General features: G+C 41.4%; 2 long non-coding RNA genes across 4 annotated transcripts; both read right to left on the reverse strand.

Annotated features, from left to right (window-relative positions):
- Positions 1–10,556: 10,556 nt before the first annotated feature.
- Positions 10,557–11,658, reverse strand: LOC132867265 (uncharacterized). The gene is made up of 2 exons (XR_009650731.1): positions 11,022–11,658; positions 10,557–10,913 (listed from the first exon to the last, which is right to left on the reverse strand). It is a non-coding gene; the product is annotated as an uncharacterized LOC132867265 (long non-coding RNA).
- Positions 11,659–11,662: 4 nt separating this feature from the next.
- On the reverse strand, positions 11,663–17,678 carry LOC132867167 (uncharacterized). 3 transcript variants are annotated; one of them, XR_009650701.1, is made up of 5 exons: positions 17,115–17,678; positions 14,491–17,002; positions 13,176–13,237; positions 12,973–13,093; positions 11,663–12,893 (listed from the first exon to the last, which is right to left on the reverse strand). It is a non-coding gene; the product is annotated as an uncharacterized LOC132867167 (long non-coding RNA). The 3 variants fall into 3 exon arrangements; XR_009650691.1 differs by having other exon boundaries at positions 11,665–12,893; positions 14,491–17,665; XR_009650694.1 differs by lacking the exon at positions 13,176–13,237 and having other exon boundaries at positions 11,665–12,893; positions 14,491–17,657.
- Between the last annotated feature and the right edge of the window lie 1,826 nt (positions 17,679–19,504).

Genomic DNA, 19,504 nt, shown 5'->3' on the forward strand with positions numbered 1-19,504 from the left:
CTGGCAAAACATGTAAAAACAATAGCAGTAACTATAGAGTCCTTATTACCATTTGTGTTGGTGATGCAGTGTGTTAGACAGAAATACTACAGAACACTTAATCATTATTGTAGTCAATTATGGGGCTTTTCCACTACCAACGCGGCTGAGTTGGGCTGAGCCGTGCGGTGCTGAGTTGGGCTGAGTTGAGCTGAGTGGGGCTGTTGGGGTTGCATTTCAACTACAACCACGCTGGCTGGAAGTGGGTGGACACATTGGGTGGAGTTAGCGAAAGTGGGTGGATGTCACGTGATGTCGTTAGGCGGTGCAAACAGTGACATCAGTGACCTTTTAAGCGGTAGTCTCATGACCCGGATAGTAAACAATAAACATGGAGGACATGGAGTCGTTAGTGTTGCTGGTCTTGGTGCTGTGGCTAGTTTTCTTGCTGATCATCTTCTTCTTTGTCATCTTCTAATTCTTCTTCTTCCGGGTTTACACCCCTATAGCAGAGGGACGTTGAAACGGCGCCGATTCTTGGTCAGAATGGTCGGTTTCCGTCGTAAGTCAGAAAATCAACGCTGAAACGGCGCCGTGAAACGTCGATTTCTCCGCCGTCGGAGAAGGTCGATTTATCACTGTTGAATCACTGTGGGTAAAGGTTGATCTGTCGACCGTCAGAGAAGGTCGAATATACGATGTTGAACCGTCACTTTTGCCGGCCAGTTTTCAACATTGGTAGGATGAGCAACTAATTGTTCAGAATATAAATTCTGGCCCGTAGCCAGGGGGGATCGGAGGGTTCGTTCGATTCCCCCCCCGGACACACACACGCCCCTCAAGATTACTCAAGATTTATTCATTTGTTCATGTCCGATGAATATACATTGATTCACATTTAAATTTACAATATCAAATCCAGACTAATCAAAAAAGAAAAGTAGACTAAGTGAGGACGAGTTAGAAAAACGGGTTCATTTCTCCTATGTTTATGTTTACACGTTTTGTTCAGACTGCTTTACACCCCAATCCAGTGGGTGGCGGTAATGCCCCCATTAGACCCCTTTCACTGACGTCACCCGAAACCGGAAGTAAACAAACCCTGCGCCATATTGGAAGACCAACAAACTCGTGATTAGGGGGAAATAACGGCAGCGCGCGGTATGTGAACCCACGAGGCACTTGGTTCATCAAAAACCTACAATGGTAAACTTTTGTGCTGTGTTAGGGTTCTAACAAAGCTGATGGGAAAGGTGAAAAGAAGTCTTTCTACAGAATACCAGCTGTGATTGAGACACAAGCAAACCAAGGAGCTTTCTGCCAGGAGACAGAGAGAGTATTTAGCTGCTTTATGCAGAGCGGATCTGAATACTTCAAGTCTATTTTGTTACTGGTAAGTCACTAGGCTAGAGTGTTGTAGAACATTTTTTTTAAATGTCTAAATTAGAAGATTTGAAGTGTGCTCGTGTATTTGGGGGGTACGGGAGTAGGGGGCCAGATGAAGTCCACCTTTGGGGAAAAAAGATCCCCCCCCCCCCCCCCACAATGCTGGCTACGGGCCTGAAATTGCCACTGTTTGTCTTATCCTGCTTACACATAGATACAAGTAAATGATATAAGTATAAGTGATAATGATAAGTAAATGATAAAAAAAAGAACAAAAACCAGTTTACTTTCTTAACTCAGCAATGGATTTGACCTTCTATCTTTGAAAGTTTTTTTGCAAATAACTTAACATTTCCAAGATGATCATAAATTAATTCTAAGAAGATTGAAAGTGTTACAAAACCTGCGTCTTATACCTAACTGGTGGGCATGGTGGTGTTACAACTTATCCTGGTGTTACTTTCATACCCGGTGTCTCTCATCTCTGTTGTATTGACTTTCATTATTAATTTCATATCTAGGGAGCATGAAGAAAAAAGAACCACGGCTCTTCTCCTACCCCAATTAAAAAAAAAACCTCCTCAACTTTCCAAAAGCATCTCAGGGAACAATATAGATGGGTTTCATGTGCCGTATGCACACTAAAAGAGGCGCGTGAAAAAACATTCAGTGTTGTTTACATCCGGGTTGTTGAAGTTATCGTTCTGTTGGTGTTTATCATTGATTTTACCAGATGAGAAGTAAAACTAGAGCAGTCTGAGTAATCTATCGAATCCCTGCAGGATCGCATCCTTTTCAGCAAAACCGGTACCGACTTTGGCTCCGTGCAATAAACCGGGAAAACTGGACCGAGACACAAATTAAAAATGCCCGTGTTTGCAGTATTTTATATCCGGTGAAGTTTTCAGTGTAGTTTAATACAGATCTAATAAGTAACAGTGAAGTTGTTGTGAATGTAGCGATGCCTCAGCTTTCAGTAAGAGAGAGAAATTCCGCCGAACCCCATCTGTTATTACAGCATTAATACAGACCCAAACCTGTGTAGGTGATATTAGAGGAATATTACAGGACCCTGGCTGTTAAAATGCTAAATTCCCTTGACTCCTGCTGGAACACTTCACAGACTGAACATGTCCATAAAGGACATAATTATATGCGTCCAAAGACTGAAGCTTTCTTTAGTAAAAGCGCTGGGTTTGTCAGTGAGCTGTGTGTATATTTGGCCACTTGCTAATATCACTAGAACACTTGGCATTAGCAGCTGTGTGCGGATCTGAAGCTGCTCACCTCAACTTAATGTCTTTAAATAAGCCGCAGTGTCCTCAGGTGAAAGCCTGTTTAAGTACTTTAAACTATTTAAGGTACGATTCATTTTATTTACTCTTGCGTGAAAAATCAATGCAATGTCCGGTAAGTGCACAAGTAAACATGTCAAAACCGGAAGCTTCTTTTGCCTCCATGCTGCGCGTGCAACTTGGTGATTAAGGCAATGGGAGGCAACTGGTCTTTCCTCAAGAGCAGAAAAAGGAACAGAACGGACAAGGAGGATAACAGGAACAAACGCAAGAACATTGTCATTCCCTACATTTCTGGCCTATCTGAGAAACTCAGGAGGATCTTCTACAAACACAACATTCCGGTACATTTCAGACCCAGTAACACCCTGAAGCAGAAACTGGTCCACCCTAAGGACAGAATAGCCAGACACAAACAGGACAGCGTAGTGTACGCCATTCAGTGCAGTGAGGAATGCACGGACTCGTATATTGGGGAAACAAAACAACCGCTATACAGGCGCTTGGCTCAACACAGGAGAGCCAGTTCCTCAGGCCAGGACTCTGCTGTCTACCTTCATCTTAACAACAAAGGACACTCATTTCAGGATTGCAACGTATGCATTTTAGCCAGAGAGGATCGTTAGTATGAGCGAGGAGTTAAAGAAGCCATTTTTGTCAACCTGGAATGGCCATCACTGAACAGAGGTGGGGGTCTAAGACATCATTTATCAGCCACCTACAATGCAGTCCTTGGCACACTTCCCAGACAACTGAATGCACACCAAAACCCAGCTGTTTTCAGTGACTCACAGGAGGACAGAGAGAATCAGCATTCCATTGATCACCATAACGAGACTCGAGGCCGTTCACAACCGCAAAACCCTGTGACCCACACCAACAGGATGACTCAATGACACCTTAGATGAGCTTTTCATCCATGAGAGGATAAATACCTGATGCTCCCTACCAGTCAGACAGAACTGAAGCCTTTCGATTGAGAGGTGAAACGTCTTCAAGAATCTTCAAGCATTGCTTTTTGTGCCTAATAATAAAAAGACAAAGATTAAATAGGCACAATATAATCTTTGAAACATAAGTTAATGTTGTTGCTTCACACGCGCACACCAAAGATATACAGTACAGTACTAAACTTCAGCAAGTTCTACATTTAGAATGCACAAGCAGTGTTTTAAATCCAGGCTATGCTATTTATCTTCAAATGCATATCATGAAAAGTTCGACCAATCTTCTAATGTCAAATATTTATATTGCAAAAAGTACATACATTTGCCGCGAGTGCGTTTGCGTAAATGGTACTCATGTGTGCTGCATACAAATCAGCTTTTGGTTGATATCTAAGCAATATCATAGCACAACAAATTATTTCTGATGAGGAAATTTTTATCTAATATAATATTAAACTGCAAAACAAAATAATAAAAAATCATGTGTCTTACCAGGTATAAAGTGTCGAAAGCAAACATGATCGTTGTCAGTAGGTTCCCACTTGTCACGCTTAATTGCTGCAATCCAAAGCTTTCGGCGAGCTTCAGGTTTCTTTGGTATGCGGTAAAAGTTCTTGGGATCATTCTTATCAAATCTGTATATACAGCCAATAACACGACACTACCATAATTAATTAATGACCCAATAACTCCGATCGGCCATTTATAAATAGCTTCTTGCCAACCGAAATGTCACGTGACCATTTGATGTCATGCCGAACTCTCCTATATTTATTAACATTAAAACCGGTCTATAAATTAGTATAAACACGCAGGTGATTATAGAAAATCACATGCACTGATTATCGACAAATTCGGACTATTTCTCGATAATCACCTCGAGCGACTCGGCAAAATGGCGGCCAATCACTTCATCACTAAGTGGGGAAGAATTACAAATAATGAAAGAAAATGCTGTTCCTAAAAGCACTAAAGATGCTCCGAATTTGATCTAAAACTATTCAAAGGTAAGGTGGAGTTGTGATTTATCGATTTCAAAACAAAGTATTTTATGTGAGTCGGCGTAGATAAGTGACAAGTCTGCGCTGTGACTTTATTACATTTGCGTAACACTTTTGAAGATTGAAAGAAATAATTTTTAATATGATTTATTTTTTAGAATAATCACCTGTGTATTGATACTAAAACAATTATCTGTCTCAGGTTCAGTGGATGGCGGCACGGTGGTGTAGTGGTTAGCGCTGTCGCCTCACAGCAAGAAGGTCCTGGGTTCGAGCCCCGGGGCCGGCGAGGGCCTTTCTGTGTGGAGTTTGCATGTTCTCCCCGTGTCCACGTGGGTTTCCTCCGGGTGCTCTGGTTTCCCCCACAGTCCAAAGACATGCAGGTTAGGTTAACTGGTGACTCTAAATTGACCGTAGGTGTGAATGGTTGTCTGTGTCTATGTGTCAGCCCTGTGATGACCTGGCGACTTGTCCAGGGTGTACCCCGCCTTTCGCCCGTAGTCAGCTGGGATAGGCTCCAGCTTGCCTGCGACCCTGTAGAAGGATAAAGCGGCTAATGAGGTTCAGTGGATATCATGATTATTACACATATGGGCCACTTTTTCCACAGAATAAAAACATATATTCTATTCCCGTCTAGTGGGTTTATTGATGGCATGCAATATTATCATATCGCTTATCCTCCATGTATTACGCCGCTCTACCCAATGGAGAATGAGCGTGTAATATTGTTATAATATTGCACACTGTCAAGACAACATGATGTCACACATCAGAGCTCATGTGAAGATCCAATTACAAAACTTTCCTGCTGCGCATGCGCACAATCATTTCTTTGTCAGCCGTGAAAGAGAGAAGACGGGGTTAATTCAGTGCTCGGATTAAGCACTAAATAAATAAACTGAAACTAAAGACATGCTGAACACCTGAGAGGCAACCAAAACTTCATTATATATTTTTTATGCATATTTACAAAAGAAAAACAGACCAACGGACATCAAAAAACTGGGAGAGGGAGCAATAGCAGAAATATTGTCAAAGTCCTACTTGGAGGTGAGGAAAAGTGATGGAGACTTTTGCAAGAGGACTTCACTCGTGGACTTCACTCAGTAAAGCCCTTTTGTTTTGAACAACTGCAATGTAACAATTAACTACGACCAAAAGTAACTGTGAACTTGAACCGTCAAGCTGTATATTGCTTATATATAAGTTGGGTTGTTGTTTAGGCTTTTTGGACTTGCACCATTTTTATTGTTACAGTAGAACTTTGACTTTGTACAATACATTGGATTGAAAGAATATTGAATTACATTCGATCAGGCTCAGCACTCAATATTGGTAAGTTCCCCACCGGTTCTTAACTTTTTGTAAAATCTATAATTGTTCCATCAAATGTGTATGTAGTATAATAATAATAATAATAATAATAATAATAATATTGGCTGGCTTTTTTCGTGGTATGTCAGATATATTCCATTCAGCTACTCATCTTCAACTCGTTCAATATCATGCTAGCTGAATGGAATATATCTGATATACCACGAAAAAGCCAGCCAGTACTATTTAAATGATAACCTCGACTTCATCTTGTTATTATTCACCTCCCCATGTCAACCTATACGGAATGTCCGTATTTTATACGGATTTGATTCAATAAACATAGTATATGGGCGTATAAATAAAGTTATACGGATTCTTAAAAAAAAACTTCAATATTTATTTAGAGCTATAATCAATTCCCACGATGATAAAAGAGCGCATAACATTTACAAACGTACTGTACACCACAGACAGCCAGTAAAGAGTCTTATGAAATCGCGCGTTATCTTGTGGTAGCGGCACACCGCATTGCGAGAATCCCGCCAACCGTGAAGTCACAGACATATAAACATAGACGCCGCCGTCTGCGTAGAATCATACGTCATCCTCGCCGCCATATTGGATGTGGCAAAGTGGAGATTCTTCAACCGTCTCTGGTATAGCGTCTAGACCATAGGTGGCCAACCCGCGGCTCGCGAGCCGCATGCGGCTCTTTGCCTGGTGTCATGCGGCTCTCACCTTCACGTCCAAGTTGGTGTTCGTTTGTGGTTTTATGTGCGTTTTCGCTTCACTGCAGTTAATTACGGTTATTTTATTTAAGGTGCTTCGCTTGGTTTCATTACGGTATTTTCACATCATGACAAATGCGCAGGTGCGTGAGATGATATGCTAAACTCCCCTACAAGTAGCACTTCTGCTGCTGTGTGTGTATATGTGTGTACATTTGAGTATGTGAATGTGTGCTGATGTGAATTCAGATACACTACAGGCCAAAAGTTTGAACATACCTTCTCATTGAAGTAGCGGGTGACCGTTTGTGATGCTAACTGCGTGTGTGAGTATTGTACTATCCCTGCTGCTGAGGCTTGGGATACGCGCTGGGCGCGCAAGCCTGGGTAGTGGGTGAGTGCTCATTCAGTTTTGATGCCTTGAGTGAGAGTAGAGTATACTGTAAGTGTAAATAGTCATGAGAACACAGAACACATTGAATGAGAAGGTGTGTCCAAACTTTTGTCATGTAGTGTATATACATTATGTATTTGTTCATTTGTTTTCCAGTTATCAATTTGTGTGTGCGCGCGTGTGTTCTTCTTTCAAAAATTTGAGCATTGTATTATATTTTATCTATATTTGCACTTGCACTGATCACTGTTCCCAGTGCCTATGGAGCTTGTACTGTTTGAGGAAATTAAATTAGCACTTTAATTTCCATTTTCCGACTGACTGTATTTATTTGAATACTTATTTATTTGAATGCAGGTCTTGTGCAGGTCATGCAATTGAGAATTCAAGCTGAATCAAAATGGCTTTTGCATTTTCGATGTTAAACAGGTAACTCCAAAATGCACTAGAATACAGGAAATTGCATCTAAGAAATCCAAAATTTTTCGGGGGAGGCCCCCCCGGAACCCCCCCAATGGGGGGGAATCCCCACATGTAAACAATGTCTGCCTTTGTGCCCCACCTACAATTTTCTTCACCAGTCGCCACTCTTGAAAATGACTGGCCTGTGGTCTTGATACTGCAGTAAATGTATCATCATGTTGGTGTGGGGCATTGGTTAAGTTGGAGTGTGACATCAATGTGGCTGTGTGTGTGTGTGTCCACGTGCGCAGAAGGAAGGGTAATTGTGTGCCCATGTTCATGTGCCGATGTGGCTCTTTGCCCTAACACGGTAAGAATTGTGGCTCTTGGGCTCTGACTGGTTGGCCACCCCTGGTCTAGACAGTAGCCGAGAATAAAGATGCCTCATTCATGTGCTGCGTTTAACTGTACCAACAGGTTTACCGTCCAAACGAGATCACATGGGATTACCTTTCACAGGTGAGACTGGAAAAATACTTTTCATTGTATTTGGTCATTATAACGTAATATTACGAACAGATTTTTCTGACTTTGTGGCTAATATGAAGTCTCGCGCATAATAGCCGCTCGGTGAAACCTGTCTCCAAACAACGAAGTATTTCCTTCGTAACTACGCTGATAACACTTTGTGTTTTTGTCAAACATTGGAGCTTTGTATTCATTCTGAAGGTTTATTGTTATTAATATTGAATACAAAGTAACTGGGATATAGCATTGTTAATTATCATTCAAATTTTAGGTAAATTATTTTAATTTGCATCTTATCCGGATTTTATAAGGGAAATACGGATTTTGGAGCTTGGTTATACAGGTTTGATTGACCAAAGGTTGACATGTATGTCACTAACAAACTAAACCTGTTAAATTCTTCGTGAGCAACCCAACACCACTGGTATGATAGTCAGCTCCTTAGCCAAGATTAGACATAAATCATATTTAGGCTCCTGAGACAACAAAACACAATGTCAAAACAAAAATTCCACACACAACTTAGTGGTCATTTCTAACAAATTTAAGTCCATAATAAATCTTTAATATTCAGTAGTTTATTTGCCATTTTCTCTGTAATAAATGTTAATGATTTGCAGTATAGTGATCAGTGATGACTAACTGAGGCTCTGAAGTGTGTATGGAGTATAAAGGGGCGTGGCAGATGAAGATTCATGACTTGAAATCTCACTCGAGTTCACTAGCGATACCTACTGCTCAGAGACGTGCACAGCATGTTTCAATATCTACATCACAGCAGTGTTCTGACATCACATTATTATTTACATGGACTTTACACAATGTTCTGTTTGAAAATAACTTATGTAATAAGTGTTTTATGTGCCTTTTATTTGGTCTCTATGCTTTTTATTCTCCCTGTCTCTCACACACTTTTTGTATGAATTTATGCTCAGAATAATTGTATCTGCACAATAAAAAGGTGTCCATAAACATAAAGAGGGTAATGTTTGTGTTTATTGTGTGTGTGATGGACTGTGAGTGCTCCATGCAGGATATATACAGGTCCTTCTCAAAAAACTAGCATATTGTGATAAAGTTCATTATTTTCTGTAATGTACTCAAACATTAGACTTTAATATATTTTAGATTCATTACACACAACTGAAGTAGTTCAAGCCTTTTATTGTTTTAATATTGATTTTGGCAAAAAAGTAAAGGAAAACCAAAAATCCCTATCTCAAAAAATTAGCATATTTCATCTGACCAATAAAAAAGTGTTTTTAATACAAAAAAAGTCAACCTTCAAATAATTATGTTCAGTTATGCACTCAATACTTGGTCGGGAATCCTTTGGCAGAAATGACTGCTTCAATGCGACGTGGCATGGAGGCGATCAGCCTGTGGCACTGCTGAGGTGTTATGGAGGCCCAGGATGCTTCGATAGCGGCCTTAAGCTCATCCACAGTGTTGGGTCTGGTGTCTCTCAACTTCCTCTTCACAATACCCCACAGATTCTCTATGGGGTTGAGGTCAGGAGAGTTGGCAGGCCAATTGAGCACAGTAATACCATGGTCAGTAAACCATTTACCAGTGGTTTTGGCACTGTGAGCAGGTGCCAGGTCGTGCTGAAAAATGAAATCTTCATCTCCATAAAGCTTTTCAGCAGATGGAAGCATGAAGTGCTCCAAAATCTCCTGATAGCTAGCTGCATTGACCCTGCCTTTGATAAAACACAGTGGACCAACACCAGCAGCTGACATGGCACCCCAGACCATCACTGACTGTGGGTACTTGACATTGGACTTCAGGCATTTTGGCATTTCCTTTTCCCCAGTCTTCCTCCAGACTCTGGCACCTTGATTTCCGAATGACATGCAAAATTTGCTTTCATCCGAAAAAAGTACTTTGGACCACTAAGCAACAGTCCAGTGCTGCTTCTCTGTAGCCCATTTCCTGCACACGCCTGTGCACGGTGGCTCTGGATGTTTCTACTCCAGACTCAGTCCACTGCTTCCACAGGTCCCCCAAGGTCTGGAATCGGCCATTCTCCACAATCTTCCTCAGGGTCCGGTCACCTCTTCTGGTTGTGCAGCGTTTTCTGCCACACTTTTTCCTTCCCACAGACGTCCCACTGAGGTGCCTTGATACAGCACTCTGGGAACAGCCTATTCGCTCAGAGATTTCTTTCTGTGTCTTACCCTCTTGCTTGAGGGTGTCAATGATGACCTTCTGGACAGCAGTCAGGTTGGAAGTCTTACCCATGATTGCGGTTTTGAGTAATGAACCAGACTGGGAGTTTTTAAAAGCCTCAGGAATCTTTTGCAGGTGTTTAGAGTTAAGTCACTGATTCAGATGATTAGGTTAATAGCTCATTTAGAGTACCTTTTCATGATATGCTAATTTTTTGAGATAGGAATTTTGGGTTTTCATAAGCTGTATGCCAAAATAATCAGTATTAAAACAATAAAAGACCTGAAATATTTCAGTTAGTGTGCAATGAATCTAAAATATATGAAAGTTTAATTTTTATCATTACATTATGGAAAATAATGAACTTTATCACAATATGCTAATTTTTTGAGAAGGACCTGTAGTCATATTTAGGGGAACCTTTATTGATTATGTTCTTTAAAAAATAAATAAATAAATAAAGTAATTGTTTTACTGTATTTGGATTGAGGCGGTTCATTTCTTAGAAATTCCCTCCCCAGCCTCGGAGAACACCCTTTCACATGGTACTGAGGATGCTGGTGAACATAAAAACTGAAGTGCCAGCTGGTAGTGGTGGGGGTAAACATGTTTTTGTGGACTCCAATATACAAGTGGATCTACAATTTTTGGAAGGTTGGCCTCGCCCAAGTAACGTTCCCCTTCTATTGTTGCATCAGCAGTGGCATTTGAGCTTCTTCTGCTCTGATTCACTGTGGGGTCCAGCAGATGCTACAAGACAACTAAGGAAAATTTTATATAAAAACAGGAGTGGTTAAAATACTTCACATTACATTTTAAAATATCTTTAGCAGAATAATAACAAATCAACAGAACCATTTTATACTTACTACAGCTGTTTGCATCCCAGCTGTTTCAGAGGAGGCTGGCTGCTGGATTAAGGGCTCACTCGATCTAGCAGATTCAGCAATTGTAATTCTATTGGCCCACTCTACTTTCAGTTGCTTTACTGCTTCATGCATCTTATTTTGGCATAGGAACCCAGTGGCTTTAAACCTCGGATCGAGCATGGTTGTCGTCGTCATCGCACTAAGTGACTCCATTGTAGACAGATTATTTGAAGCAGATACCCTTTTCTCCTCAGATAGTTCTACAGTAGCCTGATGGATTGGAGCCAGAATATGTAAAGTATCTCCAACAGCCTCATGCTCATGAGCATTAACTGGGGAGATGTTAGTCTTTAAAGATGCCAGGGCTGCTCCCACTGGTTCTGTCTCATTATAAAGGAGTTCCAGCATGTGGAAAGTGCTGTTCCAGCGTGTATCTACCTCTATTCAGAGTCTGCCTCCCCATTTGCTTCTGTACCTGGCACAGTCTCTCTTTTGCTGTAGGACTTGTCCAGAAAAACAGAGAAGATTTTTCTGGCTTTGGGATGCATGTCATTAAAGGTGGGGTACGAGAATTTGGAATAACGGTTCCTGCAAGCCATATTTTGAAAAGAAACACGCCCGCCCTCGCCATGCTCCCCCCCCGCGTCTCCACCCCTCCTCCCCCTTAGAGCAGAGTGTAGAGAGCTTGGAAAAATAGCCCAAACTTTCTCATTTAAACTGTGTTTTCAGCCCCAATTTTCACTCCACACACAATTTTCTCAAAAGTAGTAGCCACACTTGTCCTGATTCACACAATGTGTCTACCTACACGATAGGACTTGCAGTTTTTGAATGAGAAGCCTGAAAGTGAGGAGAGCACAGCCCCAGCTCATAGACTTCCATTATAAAACTTGCCGGAAAAGTCACTCGTTTTTAACTCGCTCTAGTGACCTCATTTTTTACACTACAGACAAAAAAAATTACATCAGTGTGTTCAGGAAAGCCTTGTGGCACTCACTGTGAAAGAATTTTGTGAATATCTCCTTCCGTTTTCGTGTAAATCCCCGTTGTTTGGAGGAAGCGCACTGAGAGAATCCTGTGCTTTTTGTGGGACACTGCTCGCTCTCTCTCTCACACACACACACACACACACACACACACACACACAGAAGGGCCGGGCTGCTCGGGCTTCAGTCTGATTTACGTGTCAGTATCCAATCATTTTGAGGTGGTACCTCGATATGATTGGATGGCATTTTTCCTTTATTTTACACTGTAGACTGGATTAAAATATTTCGTTTTTGGGTCAAACCTTCTATTGTACTGCTTGCAACATGGGTGTGAGGAGCTTTTCAAGCAATATGGTAAAAAAAATACTCCTGAAAAAAATCTCATACTCCACCTTTAAGGGCTGGGACATGGTCAAATGACTTTTGCACTATTATTAAGTGTGTGTGATGCAAACAGAATGTCTCACAGACAATGCCTTGGCACAAGCTTGTCATATTTGGTGCAGCATCAGTGAGGAGACACTTCACCTTTTCTTTTATGTCCCACTCCTCCATCAATTTTGCTTTTGCCAGAGCCATATTTTCTGCTGTGTGACGACTTGGAAAATGTTCTGCTCCAAGCAAAATTGTTCCAAGTCTGTCATTGTCATCAATGAAGTGGCAGGTTACTGGAAGGTAAGTCTCCATATTCATGGATGTCCAGATATCAGAGGTGAGGCTGACTGTCACTACATTCTGACATCCTCCTAGTAGGGAGAAGATCAGTGGGTTCCAGTATGTGCATGAGCTCCATCAAACCCACATCTTCCACCACTGACAATGGCTGGGTGTCTGGAATTATCATATTAACCAAGGCCTCATCCATCATTTGTTTTTCTGGAATCTATGACACAAAGATGATATATTTAAGTTAAACATAGTTTGATTTTGATGACACAACTGAAACAGAAAAAGATTCTTACTGTCGCTTGTGTCTGGTCTGTTGGCAGGCTGCTGATTCTCATGAAAAGCTCTATAATGCCTCAGCACTGATGATATATTCTTGTTCTCCACTCGTTCCTTCTGGCACAGCAAGCACTTCACCTTAAACCATGAATATGCAATCTGAATATATTTGTGCATGATGGTGATATAATCACAATAATAATAATTTACAGTGACAAACCTCATTGGGAGGAACCATTTCAAAATGTTCCACATAGGTGAATATTTCCTCTTGTGTGTAAGCTCCATTTTTTGAATAAAGACAAGAAAAGGAGGGGGGGGGGGGGGGGGAGTGGATATTACCACTATTACAATCAGGAGATGAATATTACTTGACAGCACAATCACTACTTAATAATACAGATTCCAAATGTTGGAATGATATAAAAACTTTGATCAAAAAAGTTGAGAGAGAGGGAGATTCTCTCCAACCAAACAACCCACAAAGTGTCAGCTGTTTTGCTGGCTTTTATCTGGGAATGAACACTCAGGATGAAATGCTGATGTGAACCAAACAAACCGAGGCCTCGCCTGTCATCGGCCATTGTTTTTTTTTTCTAAACGATACACGCCTCAAAGTGGGGCTTCATCAACCCTTATACTCAATACGCGCTTTGGAGTGTCGGCTTCCGACGGTCCATCACTATCTGCACTCAGGCATGGTGGCCAAGTGGGAAGGTGTCGGTTTCGCAAACCGAAGATCATAGGCTCAATCCACATTCATGCCGTGTAAAAAAAAAAAAATACAAGGGAGTGAATTGGTGGCGGATGCTGACCAAGATAACGATGTGAGGGCACGCTTTATCTGGAGCCGCGCACCTGAGACGTTAGAGAACAAGTGAAACACTACTTTAACATCGTACAATTAGTAAGACAGTGCTATAAGCATTCTGAAGCAGTAACCTCCCTTCAGTGGCAGCGTTACCTTTATACACCTGCACCTACCTGAGTGGACTGGCTGTGCTAATAGCATTAGCACTGTTAGCTATGCAGCATAGAGGCACGAAAGAACCCGCTTATGAACAATTTACACAACTACTGTTTGGTAGACCAATTTGTGCTGGTGGTTGTGGATTCAGAGCTTCCTCCCTCACCTGTGACACTGAGCAAAACTCTGGTATCAAAGAAAAGTCAGCCACAACACTCTTTGATATGGACAGCACAGACATTGTGCAGAAGCTCTCACTGGTGTTTAATTGTAGAATTGATACACTTGAGAATAACAGAGGAGCTGATAAAAGACAAGAGAATGAAGATTGAAGGACGAAAGAAAACAGTTGACTTTGCTTGAGCCGAGATCCGTGATGTGAAAGGGAAAGTGACACGTGTTGAAGAATGAACCCGCATAGTAGAGAAGAAACTACACCTGATGGAGCAATGGATAGCTGAGCTGGAGAGTTACTCACAGCGTGGGAACCTGTGACTCTATGAAGTAGCCAAACACATGGATCAAAATGTACTTCAAGAGGTGATGCAGATCTGCCAGACAGTCTTACCTGAGTACCAGGCCAAGTTTCCTGAGGTTATCAACACAGTACATCGGCTCGGTCAGCCAATGGAAAGACGACTCCAAACCTCGAGCGATTATCCTCCAGTTCACCTCACACATGCAGTCTGGAAAACAGGAAAAAAAAAATCTCTCCTCCAAAACAACAAACTGTTTTGCTGAGGACCTGTCCCAGACTGCCAGAGAGAGAGACGATGGCAGCTCTGGCCCTTGGTGGCCAAGAGACACCAAGAAGGGAAACGGCATACTTCATTGGTGGTTGGGCCTTTGTCAACGGGACTGAACTGACTCCAGCTACCTGAGGCCTGATGAACATCTACCATGACTGTATAAGTCTCACTGACCATGATGCTTTAAATAGTTAATATACTGTTGAGTTTGTTTCTTTCATAGCATGGGTCACCACCCGGTAAGTCTGATCAGCACAAACTGCTCAGGTGAATTTATGTTGATAGAGCTGGGGGTTTTATTTTTTATTTTCTTCTTACACAAAGCCTCAGTTCAATGTCACTGACTTTGGTTAATTGTTTTGAGTGATTAATACCTGATGCAGGTTGGATTTGCAATAGAAAACTTAAGGAACTGTGGTTAATTTATGTTTAACAAAGATACTTCATAAAAATTTGAATGGTGCAGCCCTTGACAGTGGGTTCCCGTATTCTGTTTTCTTCTGAACTTATTCTATTCTCATTTTATTATTGTTGTTGTTAATACGTTCTTGTCTGATATTACTCTCAATGCCAGGGAGTTAAGAAATATTGCAAAGCATAATGCAATTTTTTTTTGTCTCAAAACAGCATAAAACTGACTTGTTTTATTCAAGTCACACTCAGTTTCCAGTGATGTAAGATTATGGAGGGCCCAGTGGGGTAACGATCTCTGGCTGGCTCATGGACCTGAACACACTGCTGGGGTTGACACGCTAAAATATACTTTCTCTGGTAGTATTCTACAGACTGTGACACAGCAGGACATTTTCTTTACCAGGTTATTCGCATTGAAAGGTTTACTTTTTTAATTGTGAATATTTTGGCTAAAACTCAAAATCTGAGAATAATAAGTTGCTTGAAGTGCGAGAGACTCACACTGAATATACTCTGAATAAGTTTCCAAACACTGGTATCGTAATCGGAGGAGACTTTAACACAATTCTGGATCATAATAATGTATTTGCTCCAAACTGAGAGAGTGTATTTAAGAATTTCTGTTGTATGTTAGTTTATGGCAGTCAGAATCTTTCTTTAGTCCAATTCCTATAGAACAGGGAGGAAGTTCAGCCATTTCTAGATGTCTAAGAACAAACTCATTTATACTGACCTCAAATTGAAAGCAACTACAATTAATTTCCCTAGTCAACTATTCAAAATATCCAATCCTTGCAAAGAAACACATTCAGTTATCATTGGTAATTTTTCTCAGTGCTCTGTATTACAATGTATTTAATATAATCCAAGCAATATAATGTTATCTGAACAAGTATGCAGTTTACAGACTCTAAAACTATAAGATATGAGCCACCTGTTCTGGTATCAAAGGTCACCTATTGTGCTGTGTTGATATTGATAAGGCTGGCTGTTGACTGGTACACAATAGCTGGTCATTGATTGCTAATGTTACAAAGTCTTAGATTAAAATCAATTTACAAATAATACTGAGCATTAATTGAAATTTTATTTAAAATTGAGGAAGAAACATGTCTCCTAACCTACTTGAGCCTTATTGAAGCATTTATTAACCCTCAAATATCAGTTATATGAAAAAATATAAAAAATTCGAATTTGCCTGTATCTCTGAAACCGTTGGAGATAGGAAGCTCAAGTTTTGGGGATTAACTTCTTTTAATAGCATCTCTGAGCCCTCCAAATTTCATTGAAATCTGAGATGGTTGAGCATAACCTCTTGTTGATTTGGCATGGAATGACCCTGCTGTGAAGAAAACTTTCATTCAAGCTGTTGAATATAGAAGGTTTTACGACATGCGAAAATGCCATTCACAAGGTTACATCACATGCTACATCATTGTACTTTTGGATTTCGCTGAGAACTACTCTTTCTTGGTACAGGATGCAGCGCAGGGGTACCACTGGAACAACAGCCAGTGCACCCTTCATCCATTTGCTGTTTACATGAAGAGCAGAGATGATGGGACATATGAAACAACATTCATATCTACGTGTCATAAGTGACTGCCTGAAGCATGATACTGTAGCCATTCACACATTCCTAAAAGCAGTGATTCCATACATTCAACAACTCAGTCCCCAAATTTCTAAACTTGTATACTTTAGTGATGGATCAGCTGCCCAGTACAAAAACCACAAAAACTGTACAAATCTGTTGCATCACCAGGAAGACTTGGGTATGACAGCTGAATGGCACTTTTTTGTTACTCCCTATGGAAAATCACCTTGTGACAGGATAGGTGGCACCGTGAAGCGTTCTGCAGCTAGAGCCAGCTTACAGGCAGTTACTTCACAACACATACTGACACCACGAGATCTCTGTGTGGGCAGAAAAAAAACATAAACATCCATTTCATTTGGATTGAAAAGGGGGAAGTAACAAGCAATGGAAAAGTTCTTCAGAAGAGACTTTCAAAGTCCTCAACAATACCAGGAACAAGGGACAACCACTCATTTGTTCCTATCTCAGAGAGCCAGTTGCAGATCAGCAGAGTGTCTGGTGGACCAAGCTTCATTGTGGACATGAGTGGCACTCATCCCCAGGTTGTAGATGATGCTGTGAAAGGAGGTTACACCCTGTCAGACATGATCCCAGGAAAATATGTTGCATGTTTGTATGACCAGCAATGGTGGATTGGTAATATCTGTGCAATATCGGAGGAGGAACAGGTGGGCAAGTACAATTTATGCACCCTCATGGTCCTGCAAAGTCTTACAGTTGGCCCAGAAGAGAAGATATCTGTTGGGTTCCACTGATACACATCATAAAGATCATAGATGCACCAATCACATCAACTGGTAGACAATATGTAGTTCCGTCTGGTGCGGTGAAAGAAATTGACCAGTTATTCAAACGCTTCAAATAGACATGCTAAGTCTACATACATAGAATTAAATTTGTGTAACTGACTTTTGTGAGATTTGTAAATCATTTGTCATATTTACAAATATACTACATATATGTATAGTCAAGAGAATTTGAATTAATAATGATGTAGCATGTGATGTAACCTTGTGAATGGCATTTTCACATGTCTTAAAACCTTCTAGATTCAACTGCTTGAATGAAATAGTTTTCTTCACAGCACCAACTTCATATTTGGTACATATATCAATTAGACCTTGCTCTTTTGACTGATCCAATTTGTTTTCTGGTAGACCTTGTCAAATTTTTGCTATAAGCATTCAAATTACAGACGCGACAAGCTTTTTTCCATTTTTAGGGGCCTATATATGAGACAAATATAATTTGTCACAGATATAACATGTTTTCCTGATAATACTATAACATGTCTCATATATTAAAAAGAATCAGACATCTGGTGTCATTAAAACTGGAGATACAGAGAGCCAAAAGTGCCATAAATCTGCAAATATGTCACATACAAAGCTCTCCTTCTGTGTACAGAGCTTTATTACAGTATATCAAAGAATCATGTGTGCAAATTTGAGCCATTTAGTGTGAACAGTTCAAAAGTTATTAGCCATCAAACTATGGATGTTTGATTGTAACACTTGTCTCGTCTCGATCTGCTTATCTGGGGCCGGGTCGCGGAGGCAGCAGTCTGAGCATGGAAGCTCAAACTTCCCTTTCCCCAGAAACCTCGGCCGGCTCCTCGGGAAGAACACCGAGGCGTTCCCAGGCCAGCCGAGAGACATAGTCCCTCCAGCGTGTCCTGGGTCTTCCCCGGGGCCTCCTCCCGGGGGGACATGCCTGGAACACCTCCCCAGGGAGGCGTTCACCAAAACCCTTATGGAGAATCAATCAAGGACTGCAACGTCGCCCGGTATGGCGCAGCCAGGGCCCCACCCTGGAGCCAGGCCCGGGGTTGGGGCTCGTATGCGAGCGCTTGGTGGCCGGGCCTTTGCCCATGGGGCCCGGCCGGGCTCAGCCCGAAGCGGTGACGTGGGCCCGACCTTCTGTGGGTTCACCACCCACAGAGGTAGCCGTAGGGAGCCGGTGCAGTGTGGATTGGGCGGCAGTCGAAGGCAGGGGCCTCGACGACCTGATCCCTGGACACAGCGGCTAGCTGTAACACTTGTTTTTATGCTAAATATGGGGCCACGCCCCCTTTTTGAAGGCTTAATATCTCCGAAACTAGTGGAGATGTTGGCCTAAAATTTTGCACAGCAGTTATTAGTAACAAGGACATTAAAATAAAAAAAAAAAAAAGAACAAAATCTGAGATGGTCAGTCGGGAACTTTCTCTAAAATTTGGTGATTTGGCACAGAATTACTCTCGCGCGGAAATTAGAGTTTTAGTAGTTATGATCTGTACAAAATTCCTCGAAACAGTTGGAGTGACAATGTAGCTACATGGCCTCGTGTTACCTACATAGATGTTGGAATATACATTCTCACTGCATTTTCTCTGTTTTAATTTTTTTTTTAAAGATCCCATGGCATGAAATTTTCACTTTGAGGTTTAACGTTAAAATGAGTTCCTCTGACCTTCTTAAGTCACCCCAGTGGCTAGAAATTTCATAATGTGTAAACCAAACTATGCCCAATATTTGAGAATGGCGCGTCAAAACGGCGCGTTGAGAAGCTCTTCCCTTGCTGACGTCAGCAAGGGAGATGATCCCGACCCCCGGATTCCCACCCACCGTATGGATTGCCCGCCCAGTTGTAGTGAGGAGACCATAGAGGACACAACAACATGGCACCACCTAAGCGAGCGAAACATGGAAGTTGTGCTGTACATGGATGTGACAACACAAAGGAGTCTGTTACTGCCGACGGGAGAGCCCCTGAAGACACAGTGGCTTAATTTTATTTACTTCAATAATACGCCGTCGAGTCTACCTAAGACGGTGCAT

The sequence above is a fragment of the Neoarius graeffei genome, chromosome 1, assembly GCF_027579695.1.
Source record: "Neoarius graeffei isolate fNeoGra1 chromosome 1, fNeoGra1.pri, whole genome shotgun sequence".
Classification (NCBI taxonomy): Eukaryota; Metazoa; Chordata; class Actinopteri; order Siluriformes; family Ariidae; genus Neoarius; species Neoarius graeffei.